Below are 11221 nucleotides of genomic sequence, written 5' to 3'. Positions count from 1 at the left end.
TACATGCACGTGCTACCATGCCTGGCTAATTGTTGATTTATTGTAAAGACAAGGTCTTACCAAGTTGCCCAGACTTGTCTTGAACCCACGGGCTCAGGCAATCCACTTGCCTCGGCCTCCCAAAGTGCTGGGATTACAGACTGAACCACAGAGCCCAGCACACAGCATTGCTGGTTTCTAAATATCTTTGAAACTCTGTGGGCCACCCACAGCAATGTCTTTGTTGTCTGGGGAACAGAATCCACAAGTCACAACTTTAGGTCAGGCACGGTGACTCACACCTATAATCCCAGCACTTTGAGAGGTTGAAGTATGAGGATTTCCTGAGCCCGTGGGTTCAAGACCAGCCTGGACAACTTGGTGAGACCTCATCTCTACAATAAATCAAAAAAAATTAGCTAGGTATGGTGGTGCATGCCTGTAGTTCCAGCTACTTGGAAGTCTGAGGCAGAAGGATCACCTGAGCCCAGCAGTTGAGGCTGTGGCGGCAGTGAGCGTGCCACTGCACTCCAGCCTGGGTGACAGAGTGAGACTCCAACAACAACAAAAAAAGAGTTATTTTCTAATCATCATTTGGTTCTGGTTTTTTATTTGCTAATGTTCAGTTGTTGGGACTGGATGCTAACTGCTTCCTCTTGGACAGCTGTGCCCCTGCTGTTTTTTTTTTGTTTTGTTTTGTTGTTGTTGCTGTTATTTGTTTAGTTTTTTTGTTGTTGTTTTTTTAGGCCTGAAGGGTTCAGTCACCATGTGGGCGCCACCCTTTTACTTAAGTCAAGCAATATGAAAAGTTTGAGTGTACATTTTAAGTTTTTCTTGTTTCAGCCAGTTGTTTCACAGAGAATAAGTTTGTATAGTGTGAATGTTTTCTATACAATAACATTAAAAACTTAAAATACATGGGAAACAGCTGATCAGTAGGTCAGGACAAACACAGCATTCATCGATTAAGTTCACTATCTTATATAGACCCAGTTTATGGCACTTTAAACAGTTACAACTGTAACATCAAAGATCACTGATCACAGATCACTGCAATACATATGATAATAATGAAAATGTTTGAAATATTAAAAGAATGATCTAAATATGACACCTAGACATGAAATGAGCATATGCTATTGAAAAAAATGGCACCAATAAACTTGCTTGATTCAGGGTTGCCACAAACATTCAAATTGTAGAAAATGCTGTGGTGGAAGGATTGAGTGAGCCCAGGAGTTGAGGCTGCAGTGAACTAGGATTGCATCACTGCACTCCAGCCTAGATGACAGAGCAAGACCCTGTCTCTAAAAAGAAAAAAAAAGTAAGGAAAAGAAAAAACCTTGAATTTTATGCACTGATTTAAGAGATTGTTGAAGGCAAACCTATGACCATAAACCAACCAACTGAAATGATTGATAAATTAAAAGGTGAGCAAATCAGGGTTTAGTCTGAAACATTAGAAGTATTACTTGTGTCATTTATGGCACATTGCTTTAATTTGTTACTAAGAGATGTGGGTTCAATTGCACTGAGACTGGTGATGTTCCTAAAGCAATTCAAAATTACATGTGGGGGGAACCCCAAAAAAGCAGGTATTATTTTTTGGAGGGCAGGCCCCTTATAGTACAGGCTTCCCACACTAGGTAAGAGTTCCAGGAACCCATCAGCATCAGTGTGCCAGCTATCACGGTGAGAGGCTGTGTTCAGCTTCAGTGAACTTTTTTCGGTGATTCTTTCAAGGCATTTGCCCATTTCATGATGAGTGATTTATGAGCATACCTGCCCACACCGTGAGTGTTCTGCAGTTTTTGACCAAAAACACCAAGACCCCCATGCCCCAACCTCCCTATTCACCAAATCTCACCCCTAGTGACAAATTTTTTTGTTTCCTCAAACGAAAAAAGTCCTCAAAGGGAAACGTTTTGCCATTATGGAAGAGTGCAACAAAAAATGGTAGAAACACTAAAAGGCATCAAAACTGACGAGTTCAAAAACTGTTTTGAGCAGTGGAAAAGGGGTCTTGATAGATGTATTGCATCAAACAGAGTACTTCAAAGGTAACTGAAGCTTAAGCATGTAAAAATAAATACATAATTTTTATAAATAAATTCTGGGTTTTTGGGTCCCCCTCATATGACATTTCTTCTGTTAGCCCAAAGATGAACATCTTGATGAAATATGGATCGATTTTTACTTTAAACCTCTCCCCACCTGGACACATGATACAAATAGAGACTAAATACTTTTTTTTTTGAGTTGGAGCAGTGACTGCTCCTGGCCACCGCAGCCTCGACCTGCTGGGCTCCGGCGTTCCTTCCGCCTCAGCCTTCCAAGTAGCCGAAATTACAGGCATGCGCTACCACGCCCGGCTGATTTTTTTTAAATTTATTGTAGAGATGAGGTCTCGCTGCCCAGGTGGGTCTCGAACCCGTGGGCTCAGGCAATCCACTCACCTCAGCCTCCCAAAGGCGCGGGATTACAGGCTGAGCCACCAAGCCCAGCTCGAAACTAAATACTTTTAAGGGAATCATATAATGCAGACAGAATTTGAGAAGCTCTAAGAGAGAAGAGAAACAACTGGAGATGCTCAAATGAAGAACCAATTGTCTTTCATGGAAAAAATCAATTCTTAATTTTGCTGCCATGGCTATTTGATATGAACTTTGGGTCATTAATGATGTTTAAGAAAGGTTACCAAAACGACAAGTAGAAATGAAATTGACAAATTCTCTTTCAAAAGGATTTTAAAATTTATTTCTTTAATTTTAGAGAAAATATTTTTCTAAAAAAATAAAAACCCGTGCATAAAACACACACGAGTGACATTTCAGTAAAACATGGGTAGTTGACACAAAAATGTTTGTATGACTATGAAGGAGAAAAATCCTCACACAAATAATCCCAAATATAGTTTTAATATAAAGGATTTTCTGTCTGTTATGGATTAATGCATAGTGCCAATCAAAGACAGATATGAACAAATAAAGCATCATTCTGCTATTTTTTGTTTTCTTATGAAATATTGTTTTTGTTTGTTTGTTTGAGTTGGAGTCTCACTCTGTCACCCAGACTGGAGTACAGTGGCCGCTCCCGGCCACCGCAGACTCGACCTGCTGGGCTCCAGCGATCCTTCTGCCTCAGCCTTCCAAGTAGCTGGAACTACAGGCGCGAGCTACCATGCTCGGCTAATTTTTTATTTATTGTAAAGATGAGGTTTCACCAAGTTGCCCAGGCGGGTCTCGAACTCGCGGGCTCAGGCAATCCACTCACCTCAGCCTCCCAAGGCGTGGGATTACAGGCTGAGCCACTGAGCCCGGGTGTTTTTTTAATTTTTTTTTTTTGTATTGCTGTAAGAGATGGTGCTATGGTCTGAATGTTTGTGTTCACCCAAAATTTATATTTTGAAATCCTTACCTTACAAGTGATAATATGGAGAGGTGAAGCTTTTGGGATGGGATTAGTGGCCTTATAAGACAGGTCAGACATAGACCCCCTCGCCCCTTCCACCATGTGAAGGCATAGCAAGAAGTTTTCATCTATGAATCTTGTTCTTGGACTTCTCAACTTCCAGAATTGTGAGATATAAATTTCTGTTGTTTATAGACCACCCACTCTATGGTATTTGCTATAACAACCAAAACAGCGTGCTATAGAGATGGTAATTTTAAATTGAAATTAAAATATTTGGCATAGTTTCTGCAATGCTGATAAATTATTGTATGGCACATTGGTTTGGTACAATGTAGAAACATGATATATAAGAAGTCGTGGATAATTTCTGAATTTAAGTAGTGCTTTATGAATTTCTTTGACAATATCAATTGATACTGCTTCAACAGAGCATAGTTTCTCCAAATGGAACCTGAAGGGGACAGAAGTCATAAGCTGACAGGGTTCTTATGTCTTAAAAAAAACCCCAACCTTGACAAGGTCCTTGTGTTCCTGGCCTGCCTCCAACAGGAACTTGGCCAGTATCTCCTTCTCTCGATGTTTGTCCCTAAAAATGTTGATTTAGTAGGATTCAGATAGCATGACCTCTAGTCTGCATAGGCTGGGTGTAACCTGCTTTAATAATAACTTTACTAAAAACTCCAAAGAATGCTGATGCTAGTAGTTTTACTTAGACTCTCAAAAAAGCAAAGATGTTAGTGCCATGGAAATCTTGCCAAGTCACAAGCAGCCGGGCTCGGTGGCTCAGTCTGTGATTCCAGCACTTTGGGAAGCTGAGGTGAGTGGATTGCCTGAGACCACAGGTTCGAGACCCGCCTGGGCAACTTGGCGAGACCTCATCTCTACAATAAATTAAAAATTAGCCGGGCGTGGTAGTGTGCACCTGTAATTCCAGCTACTTGGAAGGCTGAGGTGGAAGGATCGCTGGAACCCAGCAGGTCGAGGTTGCGGTGGCCGGGAGCAGCCACTGTATTCCAGTCTGGGCGACAGAGTGAGACTCCAACTCAAAAAAAAAAAATGTCACAAGCATTAACCTTTTTCTTGCTAATGCTAGTATTAAGATATTTTCTGTTTATGTAGTTTTGGCCTTATATAAAGGGCATACTGTGAAAATAAAATTGCTCTCACCTATTGAGGAGAGAGACCTCCCAATCCTGCTCTCTTTTTCTTTTCTCATTCCCTCCCCTCAACTCAGGCCCTGCTTACTGGAGGCTGGACCTCCGCAGGAACCTAATTTTTTCCCCCTGACCCAGAACCTAATTTTAAAGAAAAAGAAAAAAAGAAGTACAAACTGGGGCATGGCGGCACCTGTGAGAAACAAACTCACCCGTCCAAAATCAAAGTACGGACACAGAGATGTGGAATGCAGCAGAAGCAAGACTTTAGTGACAGTCTTGCAAGATAAGGTATTTGGTGGGCAGACACACCCAGAGCAATTACAAGAAATTTATATTCTAGCATGCAAGTCCCTCCCCTGCTTCCTCAGTGATCGAGGATTAGGGGTCACAATCTCTTTCAGATGTCGCCTAAGCAGTTTTGGTGCAAATAAGTTTAAATTAAGTACTTGCTGCTATTTGATTGGAGGTCTTCAGTTTCCTTATTTCTAAGTTTTATTTTTCCCTAAGATGACGTGACTATCATCACACCTCCCCTTCTATGAAGCTTTTGGGCACATCTGCGTCCCAGTGTGTGCTTTTGGTCACGTTAGTAGACTTCTTTCCGTTTTATGAAAATAAATACTGTATTATCTTTCACAATTCCCTCTTTTTTCTTTTATTTGATTTATTTTTATTTTATTTAAGAGTAGGAGGTTACTTTGTATATAAGCCATGGGCATTTGCTTGTTTATAGCTGTTTCTTTTCTTTTCTTTTTTTTTTTTTTTGAGTTGGAGTCACTCTTTCACCCAGGGTGGAGTCCAGTGGCACGCACGCACACGGCCACTCCAGCGTCGACCTTCTGGGCTCTGGCAATTCTTCTGCCTCAACCTTCCAAGTAGCTGGAACTATAGATGTGCGCTACCACGCCCAGCTATTTTTATTTTATCATAGAGATGAGGTCTCACCAAGTTGCCCGGGTTGGTCTCGAACTCGTGGGCTCAGGCAATCCACTCGCCTCGGCCTCCCAAAGTGCTAGGATTACAGGCTGAGCCACTGAGCCCGGCCTATAGTTGTTTCAGTGAGTCTTTGGACCAAGTTCCCCATGCAAGGGAAAACACAGCACCCAACAGTGGTAAAAATTTCTCCAACTGTAACAAGAGATGTTAAAACACAGGCAACCTGCCAGGCTTGGTAGCTCAGCCTGTAATCCCAGCACTTTGGGAGACCAAGGAGAGTGGACTGTCTCAGCCCACAGGTTCGAGACCAGCCCTGGCAACTTGATGAGCCCTCTCTACAATAAATAAAAAATTAGCCAGGCGTGGTAGTGCAAACCTGTAATTCCGGTTACTTGGAAGGTTGAGGTGGAAGGATCGCTGGAGCCCAGCAGGTCAATGCTGCGGTGACAGTGAGTGTGCTACTGTGTTCCAGCCTGGGAGACGGAATGAGAATCCAACTCAAAGCAAACACGCAGGCAACCATACCTTTTTGTTTTTTTAAATTATTCTTCTAATGAGTCTGTGAAAGGATTATTGATGCCAGAGTTTTTAGCCAGTTCATTGGCCAGGGTTATAAGCCCCTGTAATGCCTTAGTGATTGTCTCATCTGGGGCAGTGTTATTTGGAATGTAAGCACAACGTTTTTTCCCCAACATAACAGAAACCCCTCCTTTTCCTGCTAACATTATGCTTAATGCTATTCTATTCTCCCAGGCCATCCTGCTGGTAGCGTCCAGTTGGCTAGCTACTCCTTGAATGGTATCCCTAGTATAGTTGGCGAACATTTGCTGATTATTATAAATGTAATTAATTCAATTTACATTATTATTAATAGTAGACCACCAAAAGAGTGAAGACTCAAACCCTGCAGCTATCTGTTTTTTAGCCCTGAATTCATGAGGGACTCCCCTGGGGACCCCTATGGAGTCAATGTACACACATTCAAGTGAAATGACCCTTGTTTTGCTCTCCGAAATTGGTGCGGAGTCTGAGTGTTCTCAGATGTGGGATGGAATGCCAGGGTCAATGGAATAACCAATTGGACCAACACACAAATCCCGGTCCAGTTGGATGACAATAAGTCATGCAGGTTTTTCCCCCCACAATATCACCAAACATCCGCTCTGAGGATGTGCAAGTTAGAGAAGTTGCCATTAGACTCACCTGAGACATTTGGGACGTGGGCGCAGGTCATGAGGTCTCCCAGGTTCCCTGAACTCCCCCCACCCCTCGCCAGGAGAGATCTATCATGCAATTCATCCCAGTGGTGTTTGTGTCCCAGTCAAGGGGACATGGAACTACCTGCACCTGTGGTCATCCTGCAGCACATGCATAGCAATCACATATTTAAAGCAAGCACTGAATATTTAGCCCATTTTATCCAGGCATTGGTGTCCCCATAGCCTGTTTTAATTTCTAGAGTTGTAACCCTTTATATTTGACTTGTAAATGATCCCATCCCCTAGCATCTCCAAATGGAGTAGCAGCAATTCATCCCTGCTAGGACATTCCCCCAACTAGGACAGGGAGGTTCCTGATTACCTGAGATTTGTTCAGGACAGAGATATTTACCTGTGAGAGCTGCCTTTGATTTTTTTTTATTTCCACAAGGTAAAACTTGACAAGCATTAAAATTTACAGTTAGGTTCTCTGGGCACCTTGTGCACCTCCCACCGGTTTTCTTCCCTCCCTTTATTAAGTCCTTTATTGGTCCCTTAACATGTGTATAATGAGTCTAACACTTTCCTGCTGTCCATATAGCAGTCTTGGTGGTCAGGAGTACTTGATAGGGGTCTTCCCACCTGGGCTGAAGTCTATCTTTCTTTCAGGACTTAATTAGTACCAGGTCTCCAGGCTGGTCTGCAGGCAGTTCAGGAAGAGGGTGTGGGGTAGATGTGGCTTTCAAAGCTTGTTTTTTACCCCACCCTAGAGAGACTGAATTAAGAACTTGAAGAGTTTAAGTATTATAATTTTTGAAAGCATAATGTCATAACACAGAATTACAGGTCATCGTAAGTTACTTTTTCACAAACCTTTACTATGACATTTTTGGCAGATTTATACCATTTTTTAACATGCTTGAAAAATAGTATGATTTTAAATGGAAAATTTTATTTTTGTCCTATACTTTCTTTTTTTAAAAAACCAGTCATTTTATTATAGGACAAAAATGTACCATACTATACAAGATCTTTTTCTATACAAAATGATGATGTAAAAAACCCTTCAATCCTTTTAAACCTTAGTTTTCTGGCCGGGCTCAGTGGCTCAGCCTGTAATCCCAGCACTTTGGGAGGCTGAGGTGAGTGGATTGCCTGAGCCCGCGGGTTCGAGACCCGCCTGGGCAACTTGGCAAGACCTCATCTCTACAATAAATCAAAAAATTAGCCGGGCGTTGTAGCGCGCGCCTGTAGTTCCAGCTACTCGGAAGGCTGAGGCGGAAGGATCGCCAGAGCCCAGCGGGTCGAGGCTGCGGTGGCCGGGAGCGCCACTGCACTCCAGTCTGGGTGACAGAGTGAGACTCCAACTCAAAAAAATAAAAATAAAAAAAATAAAACGTAGTTTTCTAATTAAAAATCTTTCAAGCCATAACAGCAGTTAGGACTGGAGAAAAAGTTATAACCAACTTAATCATACACCAAGATTTCTTTTGCTGCGGCCCGCGCAGCAGCCTTAAGGGTCCTGAGAGAGAGTGGTGAGAGATTAAGAAAGACACAGGCACAAAAACATCAAGAAAAGCTGGGACCAGGTGGGACACTTTCCTCTGATGGAGGAGAAGTAGCCCCAAACTAGCCCAGCATGTTTATTTTATAATCAAGCACAAAGGAAGTTGGAAGGGATTCAAGGTCTGTGAGGGAGCTATAACTGAATTATGTTGCTACCTAAAAGGCGAGCCGTTCCGCAGTTATCTCGTTGTAGCTAAGGCTTTACCTGTACTATGTGCACCAGGATGTGTGGGCACCTGAGACATCGTTTCATGTAGCAGGCTGCATCCCTCACAGTCTGCCTTTGGCTAGGATGCAGAGCTTCCAAGCAAGACCTTACCTAGGAGCTTGGGGCCGCTAAGTGAGACCTTGCCTTCACTTGGGGCCTTTACTCAAGGCCTGCTACAGTGACAGGGCTCATCTGCTCCCCACATTACATCTGCTCCCGACATTCTTTAATCAATTCCCCTTCGTGAACCTTATCCTGACTTCTACATACCCTTGACGACTGCTTGGACTCTCTGTTTTGCCCTGTATTTCCCTCTTTCCTAAATAACCAGTCATTTTACTTTAGGACAGAATTTTAACATACAAAATTCTTTCATATACAAAATTATTCTCTTTCCTTTATAACCTTCCTTACGAAAAATACACCTTTATATCCATAACGTTTTTATATCTTGCTCTCCTACTTACTGATTTCTTTCCATTTAAAAAATAAATAACCTTTTAAATAATCTCCAGATTACATAAAATAACCTAAAATTTTAGCAAAAACCTAGGAAACAAGAAATTCGGAACTATCAGTTAAATATTAGTATTTTATAGAAGAGACCCTTTACATAATTTTAGAAACATTTTTATAAGTCTTTCTTAGTTGAAAGTAACCCAGACATTTAATGAGCTTCTAAAACAATTTTAAGATTTTTCAAATCATATGAAGAGCTTACCCATAAGCACTGTTTTATTCATATTTCCCTTTATTCATTTAGACCAATTTGCTTAATTACTTATGAAAACTGAGATCATGAAAATACTAGTTATTATTTTAAGTTATTTCCTGGCTATTTTTTAAAAACCCTTTTTTTATTTTTACCTTTTATTCTTCAGTTTTTAAAAAAATTTTTTATTTTAAAGATGTGGGGTACAGTTCAGGGTTAGGTACACAAATGTTCATTATGCAGGTACCCTTGTTGATGAGGTGTGCCCCCCCGCTCCCCTGGCAGTTTCCAACTACTGTCAATCCCTTTTTTTTTTGAGTTGGAGTCTCACTCAGTCACCCAGACTGGAGTGCAGTGGCTGCTCCCGGCGACCACAGCCTTGACCTGCTGGGCTCCGGCGATCCATTCCGCCTCAGCCTTCCAAGTAGCCGGAATTACAGGCATGCGCTACCACGCCCGGCTGATTTTTTGATTTATTGTAGAGATGAGGTCTCGCTGCCCAGGCGGGTCTCGAACCCGCGGGCTCAGGCAATCCACTCACCTCAGCTCCCAAAGGCGCGGGATTGCAGGCTGAGCCACTGAGCCCAGCTTTTCTTCAGTTTTAAATGAGTTTTCAATGTTTACTTTTAGTTAGAATTGGTTGACCTAGGTAAGAAAAACAAAAATTTTATTTAACGTTGAAACACCAGTAGATTAGTTACTAGCAATTTAAAGCCGACAGAAAAGAGAGAAATAGAGTTTAGAAGCTTCTATTTAATCCCATAATTGCAAGTTAACTACTTGGACTCTAAAATTTATAATTCCGCTGGGCTCAGTGGTTCAGCCTGTAATCCCGTGCCTTGGGAGGCTGAGGTGAGTGGATTGCCTGAGCCCGCGGGTTCAAGACCTGCCTGGACAACTTGATGAGACCTCATCTCTACAATAAATCAAAAAATTAGCCGGACGTGGTAGCATGCGCCTGTAGTTCCAGCTACTTGGAAGGCTGAAGCGGAAGGACTGCCAGATTCCAGTGGGTCGAGGCTGCGGTGGCCAGGAGTAGCCACTGCACTCCAGTCTGGGCGACAGAGTGAGACTCCAACTAAAAAAAATAATAATAATAAAAATAAAATAAAATTTATAATTACAACTTGGATGACCAGGACCAAGCAGTTGGCACCTGTGTTTATTAATATATTAATTTGTGTTCCAGCATCCTAATAGTCACCTGGGGTGTTGTCAGGTTCGTTCTTACCAGGTCTCTGATGGGCAATTGGAGTTTTTTCCTTCTCTTGTTGAGCTACAAAAGCCTTAGAGACAGCCGGGCTCAGTGGCTCAGCCTGTAATCCCAGCACTTTGGGAGGCTGAGGTGAGAGGATTGCCTGAGCTCGTGGGTTCGAGACCCGCCTGGGCAACTTGGCGAGACCTCATCTCCACAATAAATCAAAAAATTAGCTGGGCGTGGTAGCGCGTGCCTGTAGTTCCAGCTACTTCGAAGGCTGAGGTGGAAGGATCGCCGGAGCCCAGCATGTTGAGGCTGCGGTGGCCGGGAGCCGCCACGGCACTCCAGTCTGGGTGACAGAGTGAGACTCCAACTCAAAAACAAAAAGTCTTAGAGACATTCTGAGACCTCGGAGCTGATTCTCTGATTCCCTGAATTATCAACCCCCTCAGATTCTGCATTTTTGTCCTATCCTCCTGATCATGATTGTCCCACCCAGGATTTACATTTGGGTACTTTTGCTTGGCTGGCTCAACGCCCAGCCCTGTAGGGTGTTCCTGTTTCCATATGGACATTGCAGCCCTCCTGATAATTCCCCTTGTTCCTGGTACAAGACCTCAACATTTCCCCAATAGACTATCCAGGGTAATGTTACAGGGAGAAACTTTATCTCCCCCTTTCTTGGGTTCCCTTTCCTAGAATTTTTATTCCCCATTCTCAGCTAACTTGAATATTCAACCCCACTTACTAGGAGTGATATCCATGCCTGAGTTTACCTATCCACTCAACCACCCCCCCATTAAAGATTTCTTGTGCACCCCAAGATTCACTTCATCTGCCTGGCCATTTCCC

The sequence above is a fragment of the Carlito syrichta genome, unplaced genomic scaffold, assembly GCF_000164805.1.
Source record: "Carlito syrichta isolate Samal-C Ts95f unplaced genomic scaffold, Tarsius_syrichta-2.0.1 Scaffold302450, whole genome shotgun sequence".
Classification (NCBI taxonomy): domain Eukaryota; kingdom Metazoa; phylum Chordata; class Mammalia; order Primates; family Tarsiidae; genus Carlito; species Carlito syrichta.
The sequence above is the reverse complement of the archived record's forward strand: the minus strand, read 5'-3'. Positions refer to the sequence as shown.